Raw genomic sequence first — 13226 nt, 5'->3', positions numbered from 1 at the left:
CTTCCAATTTTCCCAGATTCATACTTCGTACATTCCATGTTCTGATTTTCAATGGATGTTTACAGCTTCTTCTCTTCATTTTGAGTTGTGCCCCATCAGCAAATAAAGGTCCTGCAGGCTTTTCTCTCATGAATTTTACTTCATTCGTGTTATCACAGTCAACTCTACTTTGAGGAGGCAGCTCTTACCCAGTCGCATTTTACCAGGTAGAAAGATATAATGTCTGGTTACCCCACTGCACTGATAGCACCATGAAGAAAGGGACCATGCTTACTCTGTTCACCAATATATCCCCAGTGCATAAAATACTTGAAAGAAGGAAGCTGATATTTATTGAGCATTTACCTGCATGCTAGACATTTTACATAAGTTCACATTTTTTCCATAAAACAGTTCTGTGAACCAGATATTATTAGCACCATTTTATAGGTAAGGAAATTAAAGTTCGTAGAGATTAAATGACCTTCTATGATCTCAAAATTCTTAAGTGGCAGTGATAAGTTTCAGACTAAAGATTGTTTAACTTCAAAGCTAATGGTCTTCATGCTATCTCACTGTTTCACTATCTACTTAGTGTGATTTCTCCATTGAATCAATGATGTTAATGATGTACCCTGAGTAGACCATATTCAAGTGTGACAGGAAAAAAAGGATAAGGCTAATATATAAAGCCAAATCATTCCACATTAATTAATAATATCTACACATCACAAAGTTGGGTTATAAACAACTTCAAAATGTATATTTGTTGTATGGTAGCATATGGAATCAATAGCATAGCCATTGATACTACTTAAGTACATGTAAACACTTCACAGGCATATTTCTGTTGGTTTGAAGGTAAAGGGTCAGGGCTTTGTGTGACTGTCTAGTCAATTGGCCTAACGCTATTTTTAGAGTCATTGGTCCATTCCCTAGTTGAGTGAGTAGTGCCTGGGGTCTGAGAAGCTTGTCACTGGCCATCCAAGAAAAAAATTGGTCTCTATTCCACTGGAACAACATAGGACAAGGAAAACCAGGAATTGGAGAAAAACTGGACTGCAGGTCTAACTGCCTCCATAAACTACTGCTTTCTTAGCCACAAGACCAGAAGAATTGGATGGAACCTGACTACCATTATTGAACATTTTAAACAAGAATGCAATTGATGAATACTGACTGACTAAAATTGAAAAAAAAAAAAAAAAGTGGGAAAAAATTTCAAATGTTTACAGAATCCAACTTACTCAGCCCATTGAGACTGGAGGAACCCCCTAATTTATCACTCTGAGAATATCTTCAAACCATGAACTGAAATTATCCACTAAATTCATATTTAAACTAAACTTTTTAGCTACATTGATAAAGAATGTTGGCCATGAGCACAGCACTCTTTTAAATAATTATGTAAGATTAAAATGGCAACAGAGACTCTAAAACACAGATGACAGATTTAGGGATGTGTTGGTGGTGGTGCAAGCGGTGTGCCCGTAGAGTCTGTTCTGACTCATAGCGACCCTGTATAGGGTTTCTGAGGCTGTCAATCTTTGCGGGAGCAGAAAGCCTCATTTTTTCCCCATGAAACAGCTGGTAGTTTCTAACTGCTGGCCTTGAGGTTAGCAGCCTGACTTGTAACCACAAATCAACGGTAGTAAAACAATATGGGTAGAGACAGCAAGAATGATGACATGATGTGAAGAGTGAAACCAATGTTACTGAGTTGTGTAAGTAGAAATTGATGAATCGGAGTATACTTTGCTGTGCATATTTTCACTGACATAATTTTTTTTTTTTTTAAGTAAAAACCTTGGCTTTTAAAAACAATTATTTTATTTTTTGTAATATTTTAAATTGCAAAGACAATATATGCTCCTAATATAAAAATATTCAAAGCAATATGTAAGTAAATAAAGTAAAAACAAAATCTCCTAACCCTCCTTTCAATCCCACTCTCCAGTAATAAGCAGAGTTAGCAGTTTACTGTCTTGTGTACGTGCCTGTTTTGTTTCTGAAAAATTATTGCAAATTTCCTTTAAAACTCATTATTGTTGGTTACTATGACAGTGAATTCAGGAGTTTGCAAATATTTTGCATTTAGTGTGTGTCCTTAAGAGAATGTTGCGGGGAGCTGTGTTTGACATGGGCGGACAGCGGCAGAGACAGACCGCGCCTCAAGTCTGGAAGGGTGATTGGAGATGCAAACAAAAATAAGCTGTTTGTTTCCTGATGGCCTTTAGTACACACTGATCCTGCTTGTGATGGCATCAGACTGAGAAGACCCATGCTTTACTCAAGTCATGTAGCACTGAATCTCTAATTTCTACCCTTGGTCTAGGGATAGATTGCCCAGTAGCTGATAGACTTCTTCAGTTTTCCACAGTTCAGCAAAACGACTGGCTCTGTGCCCTCTCAGCTAACGCAGTATATTGTGTGATTGTGGTCATTGGCAGTAGTCACCGGAGTCAGGAAGAAGACTAGCGTGGGAGAAATCATTTTAGCTGATTTCTAGCCTTTGTTATTGATATTGATCACTTTTTTTCTAGCGGGATCTTTATCTTTAAAGGCTGCTTTGACGCTTCCATGAAGACGTTTCCTTCACTGCTCTACTTTGATATCCATTGTGGTTCTGACCCTGAAGTTCGCTCAAAGACTCTTGGTGCTTTCTGCCCTGGGTGCTATTTATATCCTGGACTTCACACCACATCTGAAATGGAATCTGTCATGACTTGTGGATATGCCCACTTGGAAAAACTTCTCCTTTACCATTCTGGCTTTATGTAGTAATCACATTATCTTTACCCCACATCTGTTCATTTACTATGTATTTAACAGGAACCAGACAAATGATATCTTCAAAAAATGGAATCCATATTGATGTCTGAGATATCGAATGGCAGTTTTGGAGAAGCAAATATTTTAGACAATGATAATTGAGTTGCCAACATTAAAGTGAATTTTTAGAAACACATATAGGCATTTATATCATTTAGTTATAGTTCCTGAATCCTCTTGCTCCAAGAGACCCCTACAACTTGGTAAAAAAAATTATATCTAGTGCAATTTTGATTCTCTTTTTTGTAACTCCATAATACAATATTAGACTTATTATTTATTATTAGTTATATTTTTATAGCTTCTTCAGTTTATCCTACTTTATTAGTAGTTCTATTAGATTAGCATTCTGGTTAAGTTATCTGGAAGTCTACTTTTAAGTTTGTCCATTTCCTAATGAAAATCAGTTCATATTTTAGAGTAGAAAGCTAGTTTTATAGTTGGGGCCACATTTTCATAAGATAATAAAACCATGAAATGACCAAAATAAATGAGAGCATGAATAAGATGTATAGTGAACTTTACCTATTTCATATATGTTGATCCTGAATGAAATTTATTTTGCAAAGTACTGTAGTAGTACTTCTCATTGTTGGCAGAATCTGCTTCAGAGCCTTGTGAGAAATATTTATAAAAGACAGTACATTTAGATCACTGATCAGACATAGATTTAGAATATAACTAGTTGTGATATGCTTGCTGTATCAATATCTTACTGAAGTATTCATTTTTAGAATCATTGCCTAAGAATCTCATGTTTGTTGTTGTTAAGTGCTTTCGAGTCAGTTCCTACTCATAGCAACCCTCTATGGCATTTCCAAGGAGAAGCTGGTGGGTTTGAACTGTTGACCCTATGGTTCACAGTCTGTTGCTGATCCTACAGTGTCACACCAGGAATCCCTAGAATCTCATGTACTGGTGTTTTATCTATTTTGAAAAATATAACCGAAGTTAAAAAATATTTGTTAACAAATAGAGTTAAGTAAAAATTGAAACTTATGATTTTATAGATCATAACCACAGAATTTGAATTTATATATAAAAAAGTATTTGTCAGAAATGTGATTTCAAATACAAACTTGAATGTGACATTAAAATCTATTGTTAAGTGTTGTCAAGTCAATTCTGACTCATAGCAACCCTGTATAAGGTTTCCAAGGAGTGGCTGGAGGGTTTAAACCACCAACTTTGTGGTTAGCAGTTTAGTGCTGATCATGTAGCACCACATTAAAACTTATGTTGTTGTTGTTACGTGCCGTCGAGTCGGTTCCGACCCATAGCGACCCTGTACAGGGTTTCCGAGGGTGTAAATCTTTACGGGAGTAGAAAGCCTCATCTTTCTCCGGCAGAGCAGCTGGCAGTTTCAAACCGCTGACCTTAAGATTCGCAGCCTGATTCGTAACCACTACGCTTATAGCTGCTATTGATTTGTTTACACATTATTCTGAAATATTGCGTCATTTCAATCATTTTTTTAAATGTGCCTGATATTGAGCAAAGTATATATATTTTTTCAAAATAGTTTTAGGAACTTAATTTTTCTTGTGTTCATTCAGTTTGATTTTCTGTTAAAATGGTTAACCTTTTTTGGAGAAGAAAGATATGTAGTTAAAGTAAATTTCACATTTGTACAGTTATCCCAATATTAAATCAGTGCTCCAAAGATATCTGCTTTTCTCTGTGGTATCTGCTATCTTCATATTTTCTTATAGGTGTGTGTACCCTTTTTCTCTGAGAAATGATAGGATGATTCATAAAGCAATGTCTTGTCCAAAGCAGCTTTTTCTTATATGATATTATGGAGTTCAATAAATAATTATCAAGGTTCAAAAAAAAAAAAAAGAATGTCCCTTTGTAATCATTGACATTCAGCCTTCAAAGGGCCACTCAGAGTACATATAATCCTTCCCATTTCTTCTCCCCTCTTTTCTTTTTTTCATATATTAAATACTTTATTTATTAATTGCAAAATTTATAAAATGCTTACCATATGCCAGGCACTAGGAATACATTAGTGATTTTAACAGACATGTTCTCTGATCTCATTACTGGTTAAAGGGAAGAGAAAGCGTGTAATCTTAACTCAGGGTGATGAGTGCTATCACAGAATGTGGTTCTTAATCTTAATGTACAGCAGAACTGCTTAAAGTGCTTGTTAAAATGCAGATTGGAACCATCCCAGATTCACTGAAGTAGAACACCTGGAGAGTAGATCCCAAAATCTGCATTTTCAATAAGCACCCCAGGTAATCTTAATGTGGACCTTTTGTTTATTGTTTGGTCTTTTCATACTGTATAGGGGAAAACTGTATAGGGAAAGACCCAGAACCTTTGGTAGAGTAATGGTTATGAATTGGGCTGCTAATCTCAAAGTCAACAGTTCGAAATTACCAGCAGTACCATGGGAGAAAGATGAGGCTTTCTGCTCCCGTAAAGATATACAGCCTCGGAAACTCTATGCAGGGTTGCTATGAGTCGGGACTGACTCCATGGCACATAACCACCGCCACCAAGGGTAGAACAGGGACAAGTCTGTTTAAAGGGGGTCAGGAATACTTCCTGGACAAATTTAGGTCTAAACTGAAACTTTAACAATAAGGTGTAGGGGTTTGGGAAGTGAGTAATAAGATAGATAATCTTGCTTGAACATGAGAGGTAGGAGGACTAAGCTCAGAAAGTGAATGAAAGTCAATATAGCTAAAGAGCAGAGTTTGAATTGGGGAAGGAAATGGCAAGAAATGAAGTCAAAGAGCTAGAGAGTGCAGCTTCGTTAAGTAAGGTGTTGATAACACCATAAGGAATTTGGACTTAAGCCTAAGAGCAGAGGTAGAGGGAAATAGTTTGTACAAAGACACACAGAGACTTGAAGAGGGAAGTTTATTGGAGATAATAGTAAGTTCAGTGGACCTGTTTTTTATTTATAGTTATCAGGAACCACTTTGTACCAGGAATTTGTGATGAATAACTTGGACTTGGTTCCTGCTCTGATATAGTTTTCCTTCTTTAGTGGGGACAGGTTTTACATCAATGATCTTAAAAATTTAATTAGAAATATGTGATTTAAAAAGTTGACTGAAGAGTTGCAGCATGAGAGTAGTAGGAGCTTTAGTTATCTCATCAGTAAAATTAGGTGTTATGGATTGAATTGTGTTTCCCCAAAATATGTGTAGTAAATCCAAATCCCTTGATTTATGGTCATAATCCCACTTGGAGATGGGGTTCCTTTGTTATGTTAATGATACATTAGTGTAGGGCGAATTTTAAAACTATTTCTTTTGAGATATAAAGATCACATTAAGCAAGCAGCAAGTATGCACAGATGGGGGAAGATAGATATCACACCACATGAGATCTTCAAGGAACCAAGAAACAAAAGTTGAAAGGAGACAAGGACCTTTCCCCAGAACCAGCAGAGATAGAAAGCCTTCCCCTAGGGCTATTGCTAAATGCTGTAGTGTCAGTTTGGGCTCATAGTGACCTTGTACAGGGTTTCCAAGGGAGTGGCTGGTGGGTTTGAACCAACTATGTAGTGGTTAGCAGTCCAGTGTTTATCCTACAATGCTTTGAATTCTTTTAGCCTCCTAAACTTTGAGAAAATACATTTGTTTGTTAAAGTCACACACTTGTGTTATTTCTGTTATAGCAGCATTAGATAACTAAGACACTAATGTAACAATGTTCTAACTGCTTCATATTAGTTAGATAAATTAGATTTTTATTAACTAACGAGCTTGGGCTTTATTATTGATAAGCAATGTAGAGAAAGAAGCAAGAGGAATTTAAGCATGTGAATGCCAGGCATAACCTCTCTTTAGAATTTTTTTTTTTTTTTTTTAGCAGTAAGAGCAGACTGGGGGTTGGATTAAAGTAGGCAAGGATTGTTATTGTTAAGTGCCATCGACTCAGTTCTGACACATATCCCTGGTGGAAAAGGAGACTCATTCCACTTTGGTTTCACTGACCTACTCCGCAAGGATAATCACCTTCCAGCAAGATCCAGAAAAAGACCCAAGACTGTTAAAAGAGAATTATTGAGAGAGACGTGAAAGTCTGAGAACAGATTAACTACGGCAACCAAACAATCTTGTGTACGAGCCAGGGTAGAAAAATTGGACTGTAAGTACCCCCTTAGTGGTTCGGCATTTTCAGGGGTCATGTGGGTGACTGAGGCACATCATAGAAGCAAAGCAGGTGTGGAGTCCCAATCTGGTCAGAGATGCACAAAGCGAAATCTTGGGCCTGTGTACGAGGAAAAATCCAAGACAGGGAGGTTCAGTGTACAGGGGAACTCAGACACCAAGACCAATAGAAAATGGGGAATGGAATTCTAGGCCTAGGGAAAAAGGGAACAGGAAAGACTCCCAAAGACATTACTCCTGACAGTCCTTCAGGGCGACTGTTGAGGGCTTGGGGGGACAGTCCTCGAACCTGGAAAAAAGATAAACAAAAGTTGGAATGCATGAAAAACCTCCAGAAGTGCACAGGGAATCAGGCTCTAATCTAGTTAGTAGCAGGGAATGGAATGGAGTAACTGTTAAGAAAAGCTCAGAAAGTTTTTGTAGAGATGAGGAGGAGCGAAAACAGAAAGCCAGAATCATGGGGTCTACTGTGAATAGAATAGGTAATAAAAGGCTAAAACAAGGCCCCCCTTCTCGAGGGAAGTGGAACAGTGATAAAGAAAAGGTGATTTCCCTCATGAAACTAGAAATTAACTTTAGAATCTTTTGGGATAGGACCTAATTGTAAGATCAAGGTTAGGATTAGAGAGGAAGAGGGGCGGATGAGAGTTCTGACTGAAAAGGAGGAAGGAAAGATCGACTTGCAGGTATGGTTTAAAAAAAGGCAACCAGAAAGAGCTGGAAATTCCACCCTTGTGGGTGGAACTAAAAACAAACAAGCAACAACAACAAGGAAGGTGGCCCATAGAAGACAACACCCTATCCCCATAGAAGAGGTGGAGGGGACCTGCAGCCAGTAGGACCTAAAGCCAATAAAGGTCCCAGTGATTATTATTATTATTATTTTGGGTATGGTAGTTTTCAAATATAATTCTTATGATAAATGTTGTTAGGTGCCATCGAGTTGGTACCGACTCATAGCGACTCTCTGCACACAGCAGAACAAAACACTGCCCGATCCTGGGCCAACCTTACTACTGTTGCCATGCTTGAGTCCATCGATGCTGCCACCTGGCCAATCTATCTCATTGGGAGTCTTCCTCTTTTTCTCTGACTCTCCACCTTACCAAACATGATGTCCTTCTCCAGCAACTGGTCCCTCCTGACAACATGTCCAAAGTATGAGAGACGAAGTTTGGCTATCTTGGCCTCAAGGAGCACTCTGACTGCACTTCTTCCAAAATGGATCTATTGGTTCTTTTGGCAGCCCATGGCACTTTCAATATTCTCCTCCAACACCACAACTCAAAGCATCAATTCTTCTGTGGTCTTCCTTATTCACTGTCCAGCTTTCGCATGCATATGAGGTTATTGAAAATACCATGGCTTGGGTCAGGAGCACCTTAGTCCTCAAGCTGACATCTTTGTTCTTCAACACTTTAAAAAGGTCTTGTGCCGCAGATTTGCCTAATGCAATACGTCATTTGATTTCTTGACTGCTGCTATTCATGCATAAAGATGATAGAGCCAGTAATGTTTCTTTAAGTTTGGGAAAATGGACAGAATGTGGTAAATACTGTTGTGAGAATGTGTTAACCCTGAATATCTTCATGTTAATCTCAGAATTTTTTTAAGCCAAAGGGTCGAACAACATTCACTGCTAAAGGTGCGCCATGCCACTGTAAATAGGCTCCCTTACCTGGGTAGGATCATAGACCTACCCACCATGGAAACTAGAGATCAATTCCCAAGAAATTACCTGTTGGCCCTTTCTGCTTTGCTAATTCTTGGGTTAATAGGACACTTGGTCCGAACCCCTCTCTCCAAATTCACCATTCATCACTGCTGATCAAGACCTGGAAAGAGGACAGACTCCAGCTGGACTGGGAAGTCCCTTACTAAGTGCGGCTGGCCATTGAGACGGTGGTCCAGACCACAGAGAAAGGGCGGACTCATGACACTCGAGTAAAGGGACCAGTGAAGAGGGGCTCCCAGCAAGGGAAAAGTAGTTACCAGTGGGAAGCACATCCCTCACCCAGGGAGCCACTGAAAGTGACCCTGAAAAAAGTCTGAGAAAGGTTGTATTGCCATACTTCTGCCTGATGGAGTGGTTTTGTAAGCTCATATAGCTAAAAAAGGAGCTCTGGTAGCGTAGTGGTTACGAATCGGGCTGCGAACCTTAAGGTCAGCGGTTCGAAACTACCAGCCGCTCCGCGGGAGAAAGATGAGGCTTTCTACTCCCGTAAAGATTTACACCCTCGGAAACCCTGTACAGGGTCGCTATGGGTCGGACCCGACTCGATGGCACTTAACAACAACAACAACATAGCTAAAATGTATCATTACCATGGGGGAGGTGCAAAGGGCTTTTGCCTACAACCAGTCTCTCAGGTTGATAGTAAGTAACCATGGCATCATTCCCTCAAATTATCAAATTAGACTTAACTCAATTAATGTCCCCACTGTCAGCAATAGGGAGCCAATAGTAGCAATCCGGGTCTATGGAACAGGTACCCACATCTCTGGATGGGACCCTGTAGGCTGAAAATGACCCTAAAAGAGTAGAAGTGATTGAGGTAAAAGACCTAAGATAAACATTAAGAGATAGAAACAAGATAAAGAAGTGTGAATGCCTGGGTTGTTGTAGTTGTTAAGTGCCGTTGAGTCAGTTCCAACCCATAACGACCCTTTGTAGGGTTTCCAAGGAGCGACTGGTGAGCGTGAACCACTGACCTTGTAGTTCAAATGGCTTTGCAGTCTGGTGCATTAACTCATAGTGCCACACCAGGACTTCAGTACAGATTCTCAACAAAAGTGATTGCCATTTTTGCACAGCTGATAAACCACACGCACAGGCAATTCCCTTTTCCCTTGGTTGGGATTTGGGCATGTGCTGCATGCTCTGTACCGAGACAAGGATGCTTGGAGAAATGAAACTTTTTTTTGTCAAAGACTATTCCTTTGTTCTCCATAGGGGTGATAAACCACTCTTCTTGTCTTTCAAGGCAGGGAGCAGAGTTCATGTTACCTATAGAATTGATGACTTGCACCCATGTTCAAAATGTCACTGGTGAACCTAGCAGTGTCAACTATTTGGACCTCAAGAGTATTGTGGAAAAAGGAATGTCCGAGATTTGGTGTCATCAAATTGGACTGGGACGTGAATGTTGGTCTAGCTGGCAATTCCCTTCACCCTAGCGTTCCACATGAAACCTGAGCATCATGAGAAATTCTTTCAAGCTCAGAGATCTCTCCCTGGATCTTTGATCCACATATTTATATAGAATCCATTGGAGTCCTAGAGGTCTGTTAAGGGTTTACAGATAATCAGAGAACTGCAGGGTTTGAGACTATACTTTTCTGGTGCTCTAAAAAAATGTAGACTGAATTAACTACATCCACTATAACCAATAGAGGTTCATAAACTACACCAGCAACTCCCTACAAAGGGTAGCTAAACTGGCCGAGAATGCTGGGATCAATGACCCTTTCACTGGCTCATCAAAGGGGTGGTTTTGGAAAGTGGAAAAATAATCCTAGCCTCTCTCAAAATAATAATTGGAATTTAGACAGGTATTAGATGTTATATCATGTGCTGAGTTCAAGGACCAGTCCAGATTCAGAGGAACTCAGACATGGTCCCTACATGGTTTAAGCATTTGGTACTATGAGTAGGATTCATTGTAATGGCTCCAGAGCTAAGAAATTGTGAGGTTTTGTGAGAGAAAGAACAAAGGGTAATGGGATAAAATGTTTCATCTGAAAGGAGAGCAGCTTCTGGAGTTGCTTGGAGCTGATGTCATGCTGGATAGAAAAAAATAGCTGATCTGTGGCCAGGGCCTACAGGAATCTACCAGCCAGAGGCCCTAGACCATATGCATATGAATGGGGTTAGTCCAAGGTTGAAGTAAAGATTGAACTTGAGTGTTTTAGAAAGTTAATGTGTTTGACTGCCTTATGGATATTTGCTTCTCCTGCCTATTATTGTAAATGTGTGATAGGAATTACAATTATGGAAAGTTTGTAAGCCGGCCTTCGGCCTATACTTGATTGGATTTGCTAAAAGGGGAGTTGGGAATTGTCTTTAAAAACAAAAAGGCTTCTCAGCTTAAGCTGTTGTAGAACTCCCCCCACCCCCTGGCCGAGGAATATAGGAATAATTTAATTAACCAAAGGGCACATTCTATAACCCTGCCTCCTAGCCACCAGTACCCAGGCCCCTCTCTTTCCATGAGTCCAGATTCCTCAGCTGCTCCCCCTCTCCATATCCTCATCTCTGCCTCCATTTCTGATGTTGCTGCTTCTGTGGATAGGGTCCCACATTCCACTTATGATCTTCTCCCTTGATGGTCCTAAGGTCCTCTGTTTCTGGACTGTAAGATTAACTACTCCCCTGTTTTTGTTACAAAACTTCTACCTTTACAGTTGTGACAGTCACAATTAGTCATGATAACAATTACTCACTGTTGAATCATAAGAATCTTATCCCCCATCTCTTTTCACCAGACCCGTCTAGACAACATGCAAACTATTCAGTGGGGGCTCTACCTTCCTCTGTACACTCTTAAGCTAAACTCCCTCTTGAAAACTTGTAAATCAGTCACTTTGTGCCTTTATCACTCCCTTATTTTAGGTAGCCAATGTCTAAGTTGCCTGTCCCCATCTACCCTGTATACAGAGGGGATAGGATTGATACTTGATGTGAAGACTCCTTCCCTCCGTGAGAACGAGTATCTTTTCTTTAAAATTTTTAATCCTGTTTATTGCATTCGGGTGACCTTTCTTTTGCTACTTCCCAAAGTGAGTAAAGACGTTATGATCTCTCTTTTTCTCTGACTACTTCCCAAAGTGAGCAGAGATTTTATGATCTTTCTTTCTTTCTTTTTTTTTAACTACTTCCTGAAGTGAGTAGGGCAGTCCCTACAGTTATGACCTCTCTTCTAGTTTTTACTATTTCCTGAAATGGGAATGTGCACCTTAGAAATTTGAACTACCCACCCGGGTAAAGGAAAAGATTGTGTGGTTGAAGCCCTAGCCAGTGGGGTGAGACACTGCCTTAAGACTTGCATCAGGGAATAAAAACCCGAGTGGACTGCCTGCTCGGTGTGCTCGGTAGCCTGTTCCTGTACAGCTATGTGCACGCACCCTCCTGCAGGAGTAAATTTTACTTTACCAAGGTAATTTAGTCTCACCGTATGTCTTTCTGTGTGACATCAGGATTCATTTCTAACACCTCTTAGTTGGTATTTTGAGTTATTACATCCATAACTGTGGTGCTGTGGGTTAATGCACCAGACTGCAAAGCTGTTTGAACTGCAAGGTCGGCAGTCCAAGCTCACCAACCACTCCTTGGAAACCCTATACAGGGTTGCTATGGATCAAAACGGGCACTTACCAACAACAATAAATCCATAAGTATAAGCCTTTGTAGAACTTTATGGTGGAATCTTGAGCTCCACCCAGAACTTCAGAGTTGAGACATTTGCATTTGAAAAAACATGCAAACCAACCCAGAACTGTTGAAAGTACAGGAGATTTGTGATAGAAAGAAGAAAAAAAAAAAAGAGTTTGTAATTGTGAGTTTCTAGGGCCTCAAGGCAAGGAAAGTTGGTCCATCAAAGATCATCATTTGGGAGTGGATGTTCTATTGGCATCTGGTGACCTTGAGATGAAATAAGAGAGAAGGCTTACTGTTTTGAAGTGCAGGGAGTTGTGTGTAAACTACCAAATTTGCAGCTGATACTCATTTGACCAGGAGCTCTGGTAGCGTAGTGATTACGAATCGGGCTGCGAACCTTAAGGTCAGCGGTTCGAAACTACCAGCTGCTCCGCTGGAGAAAGATGAGGCTTTCTACTCCCGTAAAGATTTACACCCTAGGAAACCCTGTACAGGGTCGCTATGGGTCAGAACCGACTCGACGGCACTTAACAACAACAACAACTCATTTGACCTAGTTTGGATTGCTAGGGTTGTTGAGCTTAATAGAACCTGATTGGATGAATATAAAAATGTTTGATACTCTGATGAAGCGTTGTTTGCTACAATTTGATGAACTGGACTTTTGCTTATGAATGCAGTTGCTCAAAATTCCAATCAGAATGGAAGTTTCTTCAGATCAAAGAACATGTATATCTCTTTTTAGGTCTGGGCAGTGGACCAGGGGAGAACCAAAAAGGCTCCCTGTCTCCAGGACCACGTTTGGGTGCCTGTAGCTGCATGGCTGTACTGGTGGAGCTGGGCTTCTGGGAGAAGGCGTTAGCATGGAATCTGCGCAGCGCGTGCTCTTTGCCAGCAAG

At 40.0% G+C, this 13226-nt stretch overlaps 1 pseudogene; it reads left to right on the top strand.

Moving 5' to 3' along the window:
- Positions 1 to 2094: 2094 nt before the first annotated feature.
- On the top strand, positions 2095 to 2861 carry LOC102830649 (annotated as a pseudogene).
- Positions 2862 to 13226: the final 10365 nt, after the last annotated feature.

This window comes from Chrysochloris asiatica, unplaced genomic scaffold, assembly GCF_000296735.1.
Source record: "Chrysochloris asiatica unplaced genomic scaffold, ChrAsi1.0 scaffold00167, whole genome shotgun sequence".
In the NCBI taxonomy this organism is placed as follows: Eukaryota; Metazoa; Chordata; class Mammalia; order Afrosoricida; family Chrysochloridae; genus Chrysochloris; species Chrysochloris asiatica.
Note: the sequence above shows the minus strand (reverse complement) of the source record. Positions and strands in the feature narration are given on the sequence as shown.